At 36.1% G+C, this 12,623-nt stretch overlaps 1 protein-coding gene across 2 annotated transcripts in view; it reads left to right on the top strand.

The window, feature by feature from the left end:
* LOC145288109 (popeye domain-containing protein 1-B-like) overlaps nucleotides 1-12,623 on the top strand; it is a 1,451,932-nt gene that overhangs the window by 448,094 nt on the left and 991,215 nt on the right. For both annotated transcript variants that reach the window (XM_080136169.1, XM_080136168.1), the window contains exon 2: nucleotides 8,988-9,020. The gene's annotated coding sequence lies outside the window, so the exon portion shown is untranslated. The remainder of the gene's footprint in view (nucleotides 1-8,987; nucleotides 9,021-12,623) is intronic.

Below are 12,623 nucleotides of genomic sequence, written 5' to 3' on the forward strand. Positions count from 1 at the left end.
CTAATGCTCTGCATATAGAATTATATAATTGCCGCCTTGTCTGCAGAGCCAAAATTACGTTGACTGCAACCCCCGGGAAAACGAGGCCACTTGTCCGCCGTCGATAGCGACATGTGATACTTTCGACTGGGATACTGGCGGCCGTGTCATTCCACTTTAACTCTTATTTCAGCTGGACAGGAGATCAAAAAGGCTGGATCCAATTAATCGTCTGGTTACGTCATAATCTATAAGTTCATCCCCAATCTTCTTATTCAATTAGATCCTAAAAAAATCAAAACCTTATTTCTCCTTTTTATTTTCTTCCCAAATACATATTAGAAGACGGTGAGTGTTAATTGTGTTGAGCATTTTTTTAAGAGATATTTTTCTAAGATCAATGTTTCAGATCTCGCTGTACATTTATTTAATGGTAATCCAATGGGTGTTAAGATAGAAATATAAATAATTACTCTACTTATAGAATTATGTTTGAAAACTTATAGATGGTTGATATGCCTTAAAAAAATAGATTTATGCTAGCTTACTCGCCCTTAAACGTATAACAAAACGCGTATGAGAGCGAAGGGAAATATCAGCAGGAGCTGTAAGATAGCAGGCTTATGAAGATATTAGCAGCAGTAGCCGAAAAAAAGCACATATGCAAATTAGGAAGAGTGCACGGGCTTACGTCAGAAAAACAGGAAAAAAGAATGAAGAAAAGACACCACGTGGTCGGGCAGAAAGAAAACCACAACCAGAAGCCGACTTCACAAATTGATAAAAGTTAATTATTGGATTTTAATTATAAGGTGAAGCTCGAAGATTCCAATCCCGATAGATAAAGCAAAAAAAAAAAAAAAAAAAAGAATAAAAATAGACAAAGAAATAAAATAAAAAAATAAATAAAAGCATTACCCCCCCGTCCAACATACACACACAACGTCCACCATATCCTTATGTAGCTAGAATGAAAGTCTGCCAGGTTCCCACTTCCAATATGACCCTAAACTGGCTAGGTCGCTGTTTCCAGACTCTTCAGCTAAGGTTAAAAAAATGTTTCCAACATCTGAACCTAATTTGTACTAATTACCGCTAACTGTTTTCTTATTACAGCTTTGACTTAAAAACTCGTAACTAAATTTTACCTATCTTGTCTTGCTTTTGTGTCCTGTTCTGAAATCTTTGTCAAATATACTGTTAACCAATATCGTCTTGTTACATGTAAAACGGAAAGGAAAAAAAAAGTCACCTATGTAAACGAGAACCTCCCAAATTAAAATCTTGAATAATTATCTCAACTCAAATGTAAATTAACATTAAGCCGACTTCACAAATTGATAAAAGTTAATTATTGGATTTTAATTATAAGGTGAAGCTCGAATGATTCAAACTCGAGATATATAATGCCAAAAACATCCACCCATTAATATGGGAGGGGAGATTATCTTTAAAAGCGTCCTGAATTGATAATTGAGCACCGGGCTTATAAAGTAGATATTAATAAGTCCCTTGTACCCCCCTTTTTTTTAAATGGAAAGTAGATAATACAGTGGATGTGTTATTGGCAGCTCCAGTAACTCTCGCTTCTCCTTTTTTGTCCCTCGGTCCTCATTCAAATGAGTGATTTTTCTGACAAAGGGTGAAGAAAAAGCTGCTTTAAAGGTCGTTAGTATTTGGTGACCAGTAGTCTGAGATGTCGGAATTTTGTCTGTCTCTATGTCTATCCTTGTGGCCATGTCACTAGTAAGGGTGCTGGAGGTAAACGTTTTGTCTGGGCTGACGTTATCCGCCTGATAGTCAGGGACCCGAACCTTGGATTAACCACTAAGGAGGCTATCCTATCAGCAGGCGCAAAGTACTGGGACTGCTGTATTGCCATTTGGTGAATGGACTCTGGACCATGCAGTAGTCTCTGGTGGGGCCTCTCAATGCCATACTAGTGGGTAAGTGTTACGGCTTTACCTTTTCATGTGCTACAAAAAAAAAAAAAATGTCCTATCTTTTTCTCTCTTACTTTCCCTCTCTCTGTACTGCTCTAACCAAGTATGCCGACCTGTTCCACAAATCCCAAAACATCAACATGAAACATCTCCAGAAAAAAAACTCAAATAAATCTAGAACCCCATCTTTCAACGTAGACCCCCACTAACATGTCTCCTTCTCCAACATCAGGGATCTATGTTCCAACCTTCCAGAGGTTGAAACCCAATTACAGGAGACTATACCAGACATATTCTTTCTAAGCGAAACTGGAATAGGGCCGACCACTTTCCTAGATGAGTTCATAATTAACGGATACTCTAACTTAACATCTAAATCTGACCCCCAAGATCGCCATGGGCATGGAATATGTGCCTTCATTAAAGATGGCTTCCCATGTGACAGGAATATCTCTAGAGAAGACCCTAATTTACCTTATATGTGCTTCCAGGTTGCACTTGCTTACACCACTGCATTCATATTTGCTCTCTATCGCCTCCACAACAGCGGAGTTACTATGTTTAAGAGCATATCTGAGAAAATAGACCACATCCTGTCTGCACACCCCTCGGCTAACATCCACATCTGTGGTGACTTCCACGTCCATAACGTGGAATGGCTGACCCACTCAAATAAGACGGACGATGATGGGAGGTTCTGTCATGATTTTGCCATTGCTGATGACCTCACTCAGATTGTTCACGAGCCCACCTGTGTGCCCGATACTACAGGTCAATATGCAATCCTCCTAGACCTTTTCCTCTCAACTTCCCCTGAGCTATGTTCATGTTCCGTTCTTTCTCCTCTAGGATCCTCCGACCACTCCATCGTATCAGTTAAGATAAAAATGAAATGTAATAAGTCCCCAGACGTACCTCTCCACCGTACTGTATACCGATACTCCATGGCTGACTGGGATAGCTTCCGTACATTTCATATCTGATTTACCTCTGCACTCCATGTTTAAAAAGGATGTGTCCTCTATAGTATCAGACCTGACCGAATGGTTAATTGTAGGCATAGACTGATTCATACTCTCTAAAAATTCCAACAAAAACCTACCAGCCAGCTATGGTTCTCCCAAGAATGTGCTGCTGCCATCGTGCACAGAAATCACTTTTTCCATAGCTACCAACGTAATAGATGCACTGAGACTAAAGCGGCTTTCAGGAACGCCAGCAACCACTGTAAAAGAGTAATAAAAAATGCAAGAGAGTTATATGCCCAGTCTGTTAAATCCAAAGTAGCTGATCAGTGGCTTGGTTACCACCAGTTTTGGCAAATAGCAAATAGGATCCTGAACAGATGTGTGTGTTCTATCCCAACCATTATCAACGGACCAGAGGTCATCTCGTCAGCTTCAGACAAGGCCAAACTATTTGCAAAGTACTTTGCAGCTAATTCTACTCTATGCAACGAAGCTATCAACTCCCCATATTTCCTCCTATAACACAGAACACGCTAGGTAACATACAAATATCGGTGCATGAGGTCGCCAAACTAATCAAGAACCTTGATTCCAGTAAAGCTACTGGCCCTGATGGCATCCCAATTATAGTGTTAAAAAATCTTCAACCACAACTTGCTCCCATACTTACGAAACTGTTTAAGCGTTGCCTTAAGGAGAAGTGCTTTCTGACTCCTGGGAAGACCTCATCAGTTTGCCCTGTATTTAAAAACTCGGGTGATAAGTCATCTCCCTCTCAGTACAGACCAATAAGTCTCCTGTGTGTTATGAGTAAGTTGCTGGAATCCATATTAAATAGAGAAATAGTCAACCACCTCAGCAGAAATAACCTTCTTAGTGACACACAATATGGTTTCCGCTCTGCAAGATCTACCGCAGATGTGCTAACGATTATATCTCATAGGATTAGTGAATCTCTTGACAAAGGCTTCCTTTCTAAGGCAATTGCTCTTGACATATCAAAGGCCTTCGACACGGTATGGCATAAAGGCCTACTTCACAAGATCTCCAGCTATGGTATAACTGGAAATATTTTCTCTATCATTAAATCATTTCTCTCTGATAGGCTCATAAGAGTAGTGGTTGATGGACAAAAATCAGAGGCCTGCGGTATTAATGCTGGAGTCCCTCAAGGGTCCATCCTGGGCCCAACTCTCTTCCTGATCTACATCAATGATCTCTCTAAACACATTCTTAAATCGTTCGTTGACATCTATGCTGATGACACGACCATCTATGGCAACACATCAAAGGCTGTAAATGACAAAGCTCTCTCTGATTCTCTCTCCTCTCATCTCGAACGAGTGGTTCAGTGGGGGAAGACGTGGCTGATTACCTTTATTTCATCTAAAACCAAACTCCTATCCTTACATCATCAACGCTCTGGTCCCCATCTGGCATCAATTGTGATGGATGGCTCTCGTCTGGGTGAGGCTCCGTGTTTTGACAAGCTTCTGGGTTTGACCTTTACTCCTGATCTGAAATGGAACACGTACATCAAGTCTGTTGCCAAGGTCGCTGGAAAGATGGTGGGATCCTTCTACCGCTCCAGAAGATATCTCATTACTGATGTAATTCTCTATCTATATAAAAGCCAGATACGTCCAAGGATGGAATACTGCTGCCATATCTGGGCAGGAGCTGCTAAAAACAGCCTATCCTGCCTTGACAGAGTATAAAATAGACTTTGTGGCTTAGTGGGGGATGCCCTTTTCTCTTCCCTGCAACCTCTCTCCCACAGAAGAGAGGTTTCAAGCCTATCTTTGTTTTATCGTTATTTCCATGGCAGGTGCTGTCCTGAACTCAAATCCCTGGGCCCCCCCCCCTCGCTAATCTTTTACAACAAACACCCATCTAGCTGTATGCCTAAATCAAAACGTAGATTCCATAAACAAAGTTTTCTTAGAACTGCACGCCTGTGGAACTCTGTTCCGTCTGCCTGCTTCCCACCTGACTACATCTTGGATGTCTTCAAGTCCAACGTAAACAAGTTCCTGATGAACCGCCCCCTTAAGTAGACACTTTATTAAATATCCACACTAACGTACTGTACTTACAATAACCCTTATCCCTGAGTGGCTTCCGGGCCTTGATAAGTGGTGACCACCTTGTAAAAAAAGAAAAAAATAGGTGAGATGGACATGTTGCTCTTCAATGAGACCGAGAGACTTTTTTTTAGCTGGTGTCAGGAGGTTAGAATTTTGTTAATCTCATGGCAGACGAAATGAACAATTAGAAAAAACAAAAATCAGGCATTGTTTGGAAAGTAATGGGAATAAATGCATTTTGACAAAACAGAAAATGGTGTCAGACGGTGTGGACGTCCGAGAAAAGTTTGAACATTAACGAACACGTAATAAAAGTAATTTTGCTTACTAAATCTTTAAAAATAGAGAATTATACTTTGATACTAATTTTTTAAAAATAAATTTATGGCAACAAGGTGTGTCAAAACAAGCTCTGACAAGCTGCTGCGAAAGGGCGGGGGGTCACCAAGAAATATCTGTTGAAAATTGGAGAACTGTAAAAGCAATCTGATTGAGTAGCCAAGATCGTATTCAATGGAAAATTGTTAAGATATGTTTTTCTGACAGTGTAGGGTTATTGAAAAACAAAGTTGATATAAATTTTTAAAAATAACTTTCTGACAAAACACACAACGACAGAATCACAGATAGAAACCTTTTTGCAGTTAAACAAGTTATTTTAGCTTTTTTTCTTCAGAAAAATAATCAGCATTTTGGATATTTTGAAAAAGTGAGATCCAACGCATTTTCATTAATTCAATTTTTATTTGTTTATTTTTATTATTTTTATTATTTTATTTTCATTTTTCTTTTATTTGTTTATCATTATTAATTTTGTTTGGTTTATTTTCATTATTTTATTTGTTTATTTAGTATTTTTCTTTTGTTTATTTTTTAAACTTTATTTGCTCATTTTTCACATTATATGTTCATTTTTGTTAACTTTTTGATTTATTTATTTCTATTAATTTTTTGTTTTATTTTTTGTATTTTTTATTTAAGTTTTTTATTTGTTTATTTTTTTAACTTTTTTGTTTATTTTTGTAAATTTTTGAATTTGCTTTGTTTTATTAAATTCTTGATTAGTTTAATTAATTTTGTGTTTATTTTTATAAATTTTTGTTTATTTTTATTAATATTAATTTTCTTTGTTTCTTTTTAATTTTCTTTTTTGGTTTATTTTATTTTTTATTAATTGTTTGTTTGTTAGTTTTATAATAAGTTTTCTTTTTTAATTTTTATTTCTAATTAATTATTGATAAATGATTTTAATTGTTTTAGTCACAATTTGAAAATAATTCGCCAATCATCTGTAACATCTCAAAGGCAAGCTATTAGATTAGAAAATCTTCTGGCATTTTGTGACCTCTACATTGAAGTGCTATGATTTTGCAGCTAGCCGAGTTATTATGGGATGTTTCCATTGGGGAGAAGGGGAGGGGTGCAAGTAAAGTATGAGCACATCCCGAGGAAGTTCTTGTAAAACAAGCACTTCAAGCACCATCATCGAACACTGCGGCGATCTGACTAAAGCTTACTTTTGGCAGATGGTTCAAGACTTATGCTGAAAACTCTTATGTGCACTCGATCAAAGAGAAAGATTAGTGATTGGTGAACTAACCAAGATTTAGCAGCAACTATCAAGGCCCGTAAGCCACTCGAGGATAAGGATTGAGGAATGTAAAGTGGTAGTGCAGTAATCGTTAATAATGTGAATTGGTTAGAATTTGATTATTTATGGGGACAGATCGACAAGAACTTGTTTACATTGGATTTGAAGGCTGCCATGTTGTATTCAGCCGCGACGAAACCAGTAGGACAGTTTTCCACATGCAGGCAGTTCTGGGAAAGAAGCTTTTTTTCATGTTGCCAGGAATGTCTTTTATATTCTGTGCCGTACTAACATTTTAGGTTTATCATTATTGGCCTGGGTTAATGGTCAGTCGAGATAAACATGAGAAACGGACCAATTGTAAAAACTATAAAAACAAAATTCTCATTTTTCTGAACGAATGATTGTAGCAATACACACTCATCAGTAAACATTGAACTCTTTTCAAAATATTGATCGGCCTTAAATATAATTCTTTTGTTTTTGATTTCCAATTCAATGATTCTGGCTTTATATCTTTTGGTATTAAAAGGAAGTCATGCGTCTGTTTTCATATGAAGTTATTATACAAATCGCTTGAAACCCAATAAATCGCATTTGATTTGAACATCTTTTTATTTTATTTTATTTTTATTTTCTTTATTTTCTTTTTTCTTTTCAAATTTGAACTGATCAATTATAACATGTATCTTCACCATGTTTTATTAATGTCATTTACTTTTATTACATGTATAAAAATGGCTAGTCTGAAATTATTGTGCAAAATAAGAAAAATAAAAAATAAGAAAATCCCCTTTACTTCAATAAAAAAAAGTTAATAAAATAATCAACAATTGAAAAGTTCATGCCAATCCATGTTTGTATAAGATTATGTTAGCAGTTTTTTTGTTTTTTTTTTTGAATAATAATGTCATCTGGTTTTGTTTTAAGCATTTCAAAACATATGGCATAATTTTTGACATAATGATTGATAATTTTTATTATTTGGACTACTGTTCTCTTCTAGAGATATTATATACCTACACCAGTAGGTAGATTTTATGTTGCATGAATTTCAGCAAGGGTTACATTAAGTACATGTCAAGACAGCCTGTTAGATGGAAATTACGTAATGTTCAACACAAAATTTCTAAGCAGTTCGTGGCGAGGAAGCAGCTGAAAAACATGTACAGACAATGTAGAAATCTAAGAGAAATTTCCTTAAGATCTGTTCGTTCGTTGAACAATTTTTTAAGCTAAGTAAGAAAATTATGTAAGAAGGAACTAATTTTACCTTATCTTTTTTTTTTGGGGGGGGGGATAAATTTTTGATCTCTACCCTTATGAACTCCATTCCCAACAAAAAACAAACTCTAAAACCCCCAACAAGTCTCCTTATGTTTCCATGTGTATGTTATTTGCCAAAGTTAAAAATCCACTAGACCTTACTACAACGACTATACACATGAAAAGTGATGATGGGAAGAATGAAGACCACGCACGTATGTAAAAAAAAAAAAAGACTTAAGTGAATGCTTTTGTGGTTGCTCACCAGCAATAACCAACAAGTGCAGTGAATATGTGTTTGTTGAAAACGCACAGGTACACATTTCGTTTAATGTTTGCGGAACATTTCAAAATGAAAAGAGTAATTGTTACATTTATCATTAAAATATTGTATGAATCCAAAGATTCTGTTGTTAGCATTGATTTTTAGTCAGAATTATTTCTAGAAAGACATATTAAGAACGTTGCCAACATACCAAATGAAAATGAGTTTTTGTAGAACGAACTAGATTTGAACATGGAACATCCAGGTCATCAGTTTGTGTCGTTATCCACTGGAACATCCCTATGTTACATTAATAATTTAAAATAATTGTTACTTTAATTAAAATAATTGTTACATTAATTAAGTAAAATAATTGTTACATTAATTAAGTAAAATAATTGTTACATTAATTTATAAAATATTCCTCAACTTTTAGTTTCTTTGAAGTTTTAAGAGATGTATAATGTGGACATAACCTCCCATTCGAAAATTAAAATATTTCAGATTTGCGTTAAATTTGGTCCCTGTTAATTAGATACCAATTAGGCAAAATTCTCTGAATTTTGATTTTTTTTTTTTTTTACACAGTGATCACCACTTATCAAGGCCCGGAAGCCACTCAGGAATAAGGGTTAGATTTCTGTTTAAGACCCTTAAGCTTTAAATTTTAGATATTTTCAAAGAATCAAAATCAAATAAGGATTCTATGCATAAGGTTTAGTATCATTTTCTGTTGATTTTAATGTTTTTAAATGGACATAAAGCTGGTGCAAAGTATTCTGTTTGGGGAACACAGATATTCTTTTTATTGATGATAATGATATTTTATTTTCACTAAACCTTTTAATAAAAGACTGAAATATATTTTTTCTTTTCTTTTTTTTTCAGAAAAGAACAGGGTTTACTTCTAACAAAAAAAAGGTACGTCATACATTTTTGCTTTGACCTTTCATTTCAGATACATTCAAGCGATTCTTGCCAATTTCAACTGTTTCCTCACTGACTAATTCTTTCAGAGTCTGTTAATCCAAAAGAAACCATTGCATGTTGACAGTGAAGTGTAATACAAATAGATACTTGACTGTAAAACGAAGAAAAAAAAGTTGTGAGGAGTGTATCATTTCATTATTCACTCTGTTGCTGCTACCCTGAAAAATCTTATTGAAAATTAATTCAAATTAAAAAAAAAAATTAAAAACCTGTAAAAAAGGTGTACAAAATTTTTAATTATCTGACAATGAGTACAAATAAACCTGAAACGCCTTATTCTGTGGAGTTTCAAATAATTGCAATTCTTTTAATTCGAGGAAATAGGTTTGTAAAATTTTGCAGGTTAATGCATTAAAATAAAATACAAATACGAAATGAATCATAATTGCATAAAAAATTAAACAGTTAGTGAAAGTTTATATCTCCTTTTTGAATTTATTGAGTTTTTACATCTGATTTTTATATTCACTTTAAGTTTACATTTTTTCCTACTTGTAAACTTAATATTACCCTTTCTGTTCTGTCTGTCTGCTTGTCTGTCTGTCTGTCTGTCTGTCTGTCTGTCTCTCTCTCTCTCTCTCTCTATATATATATATATATATATATATATATATATATATGAATTCTTGGCTTAAGATAATGCAGAAATTCTTTTATTTAGTATTTATGTAAATATTGTAAAACCTTCAATCAAATGGAAAATCTTATAAAGTTTTCTTAGTTTTAGACATTTACAAAATTGATGCTTACTAATAAAATGCTTAACTATAATTTGATCTGAAACCAATATGGTATCATTATAGAATTATAGGATAGAAAAGAGGCTTGCCTTTTTTCTGTTGTTCTCGGCCTTCGGGCTAGGATCAAAGTGTAGTATCTGTTCCGGCAGATACTGCACTTAAGATAATTTGTACTAGTCAATGGAGGGGAAACCCTCTATACTGGGACAATTATTATTTTTGGTAACCAGAGTGCCCCCTTTTTGCCTACTTTAAGGGGAGCTGGTTTTTACCTCACATTAAAAACGGCCTTGTGCCTAATTTGCTCAGTGGGGGAGCAAATAAATACCATCTGAAACCAATATGGTTTTTCGCTCAAAGGGCTTAATAAATATATCAAAGATGAGAAAAATAATAAAGCTATATTACACACGAAAGAACTGACACATTGGCCTCCTATACCTTTTCGGCAAAATAGTTGAGTCCATAATTAATCAAGCTCTAGTCCACCCTCTTACAGTTGCTTAACTTCTGTGCGACCATTAATATGGATTTATGCAAGCCTGTTCTACTGCAGATATCCTAACTGTAATCTAAGAATGTATATACCATGCACGGGATAAAGCAAGGGAAAGTAGGGCAGCAACCCTAAATATATCTAAGGCTTTTGACAGAGTATGGCACGATGGTCTTCTCAGGAAAATTGGATCATATGATATTACTGGACAAATACTTAATTAAATCCGTCTTAAGAACGAGAGGAATCCAGGTTGTCTTCAATGGCCATATGTCAAAACAATATGATATAAATGCAGGTGGACCTCGGGGGTCTATCCTTGGACTTTTATTATTCCTGATATTCATAAATGACCTCCCTGATAAAATTATCTCTGGGACAGGAATATTTGCTGACATTACGCTCTATATAGCAGGCATGAAGGGAAAACGAATGAATACATATCCAAGGCAATTGTAGAAACATTAGAGGAAGACCCCCACCCCCAGTCGGTAGTGGAATGGGGACAAAAATGGATGGCAACATTCAATTCTCTCAAGACTAAGCTCATTACCTTTAATAATTACAAGAAACCTTCTCAACCACCAATAGCGATGACTAAAGATACATTACTTCATCATGCTTTATTTAAACTCCTCAGTTTAACGTTCACAGGGAACATGAGTTGGAACAGATACATCGAGGGAATGTCTGTGGCTGCTGCGAGGAAGGTGGACTCTTTCTATCATGGTAGGAAGTTATTTACGCCTGAAACTATCCAGTACCTCCATAGAGCCACCATTCGCCCATGTAGGGAGTATTCTTGTCACATTTGCACTGGTGCATTTGCTACTAGTCTCTCACTCCTAGACAGAGTTGCAAACCTAATAGGTCCCGAACTGTCAGCTAGGCTTCAGCCACTGTCCCATCAACGAAATTTTGCATCCCTCTGCCTGTTTTACAAGTATTTTAATGGTGAATGCTCTGACGAAATACAAACCCTTGTACCCCCTCGATGTAAATACCCTCGACAAATTGACAAGCAGCAAAATCCCACCCCTACACTAAGATCCACAGATGCCAGAAAGCTTTCTGCTCTAACAGTTTCTTCCCTATAACTGAGACTTTGAAATTCCCTTCCAGGTTCGCGACTGTGCTGACATGCAGAAGTTCAAGTGTAATATGAAGACATCTTGCTGCTCAACTCTTTACATATTATCCCTGCAATCATGTCCCATTTAGCTGCTTGTCGGGTATGTCGAGGGTGTTCACGTCGTGGGGGCACAAGTGTCTGCAGTTCGTCAGAGCATTCATCATTAACATACTTGTAGAACAGGCAGAGGGATGCAACGTTTCGTCGATGGGACAGAGGCTGAAGCTTAGATGCCAGTTCAGGGCCTATCAGGTTGGCGACTCTCTTTTGAACCTTGTCTGAGAGACTAGTAGCAGATGCACCAGCCCAAATTTGACAACAATACTCCATGCATGGGCGAATGGTGGCCTTATAGAGGTACAGGATACTTTCGGGTGTCAGTAGTTTTCTAGCACAGTAGAGAGAGCCTTCCTTCTTCGCAGCGGCCCTGGCAATGCTTTCAATGTAATTGTTCCAACTCATGTTTCCTGTGAACGTTAGGCCAAGCAGTTTGAAAGACGTACTCTCAGATAAAGAGTCGCTGGCCATTGCTATTGGTGGCAGAGAAGGTTTCTTGTAATTATTGAAGGAAACCAGTTTAGTCTTGGCAGCATTGAATGTGATCATCCATTTTTGTTCCTATTTCACTACAGATTGGAGGTCATTCTCTAGTGTTTTTGCCATTTCTTTAGACATGTGTTCATTTGTTTTCCTGTCATGCCTGTTATAGAGTGGTATCATCAGCATATATACCCATCTCAGAGGCAGTTTTGTCGGGGAGGTCATTAGCACTCTAGCCACGTTCCCTCATTTAGGGCTCCAGTCACATTCGCTACCGTTTCAGCTAACCTGACAGATAAGAAAGTTATATAATAAAACCACTTTTTGCTATGATTAGTTTATGCATGTGCAAGTTAATAGAAATATCGGCAAGTTGAAATGAACATTTTACTTTTCAATTTGCTGACTTCTGTACATGTTATTCATCCATCCAAACAAAGATTTTACTTGTGATAAACCATCCTTCGTGTATGATTATTCCCTGTTAATTTCAGTGTTACATGATCAGTAGTTTATGAGTTTAGTGGTTAAATATTTCCACACAGACAGACACACCTACATAAATCTACTGTTTTATTTATGCAGATAATGGAAATCGTTTATTACAAATTAATGAAATTGACTTC

The sequence above is a fragment of the Euprymna scolopes genome, chromosome 11 (assembly GCF_053919585.1).
Source record: "Euprymna scolopes isolate OS-2025 chromosome 11, ASM5391958v1, whole genome shotgun sequence".
Classification (NCBI taxonomy): Eukaryota; Metazoa; Mollusca; class Cephalopoda; order Sepiida; family Sepiolidae; genus Euprymna; species Euprymna scolopes.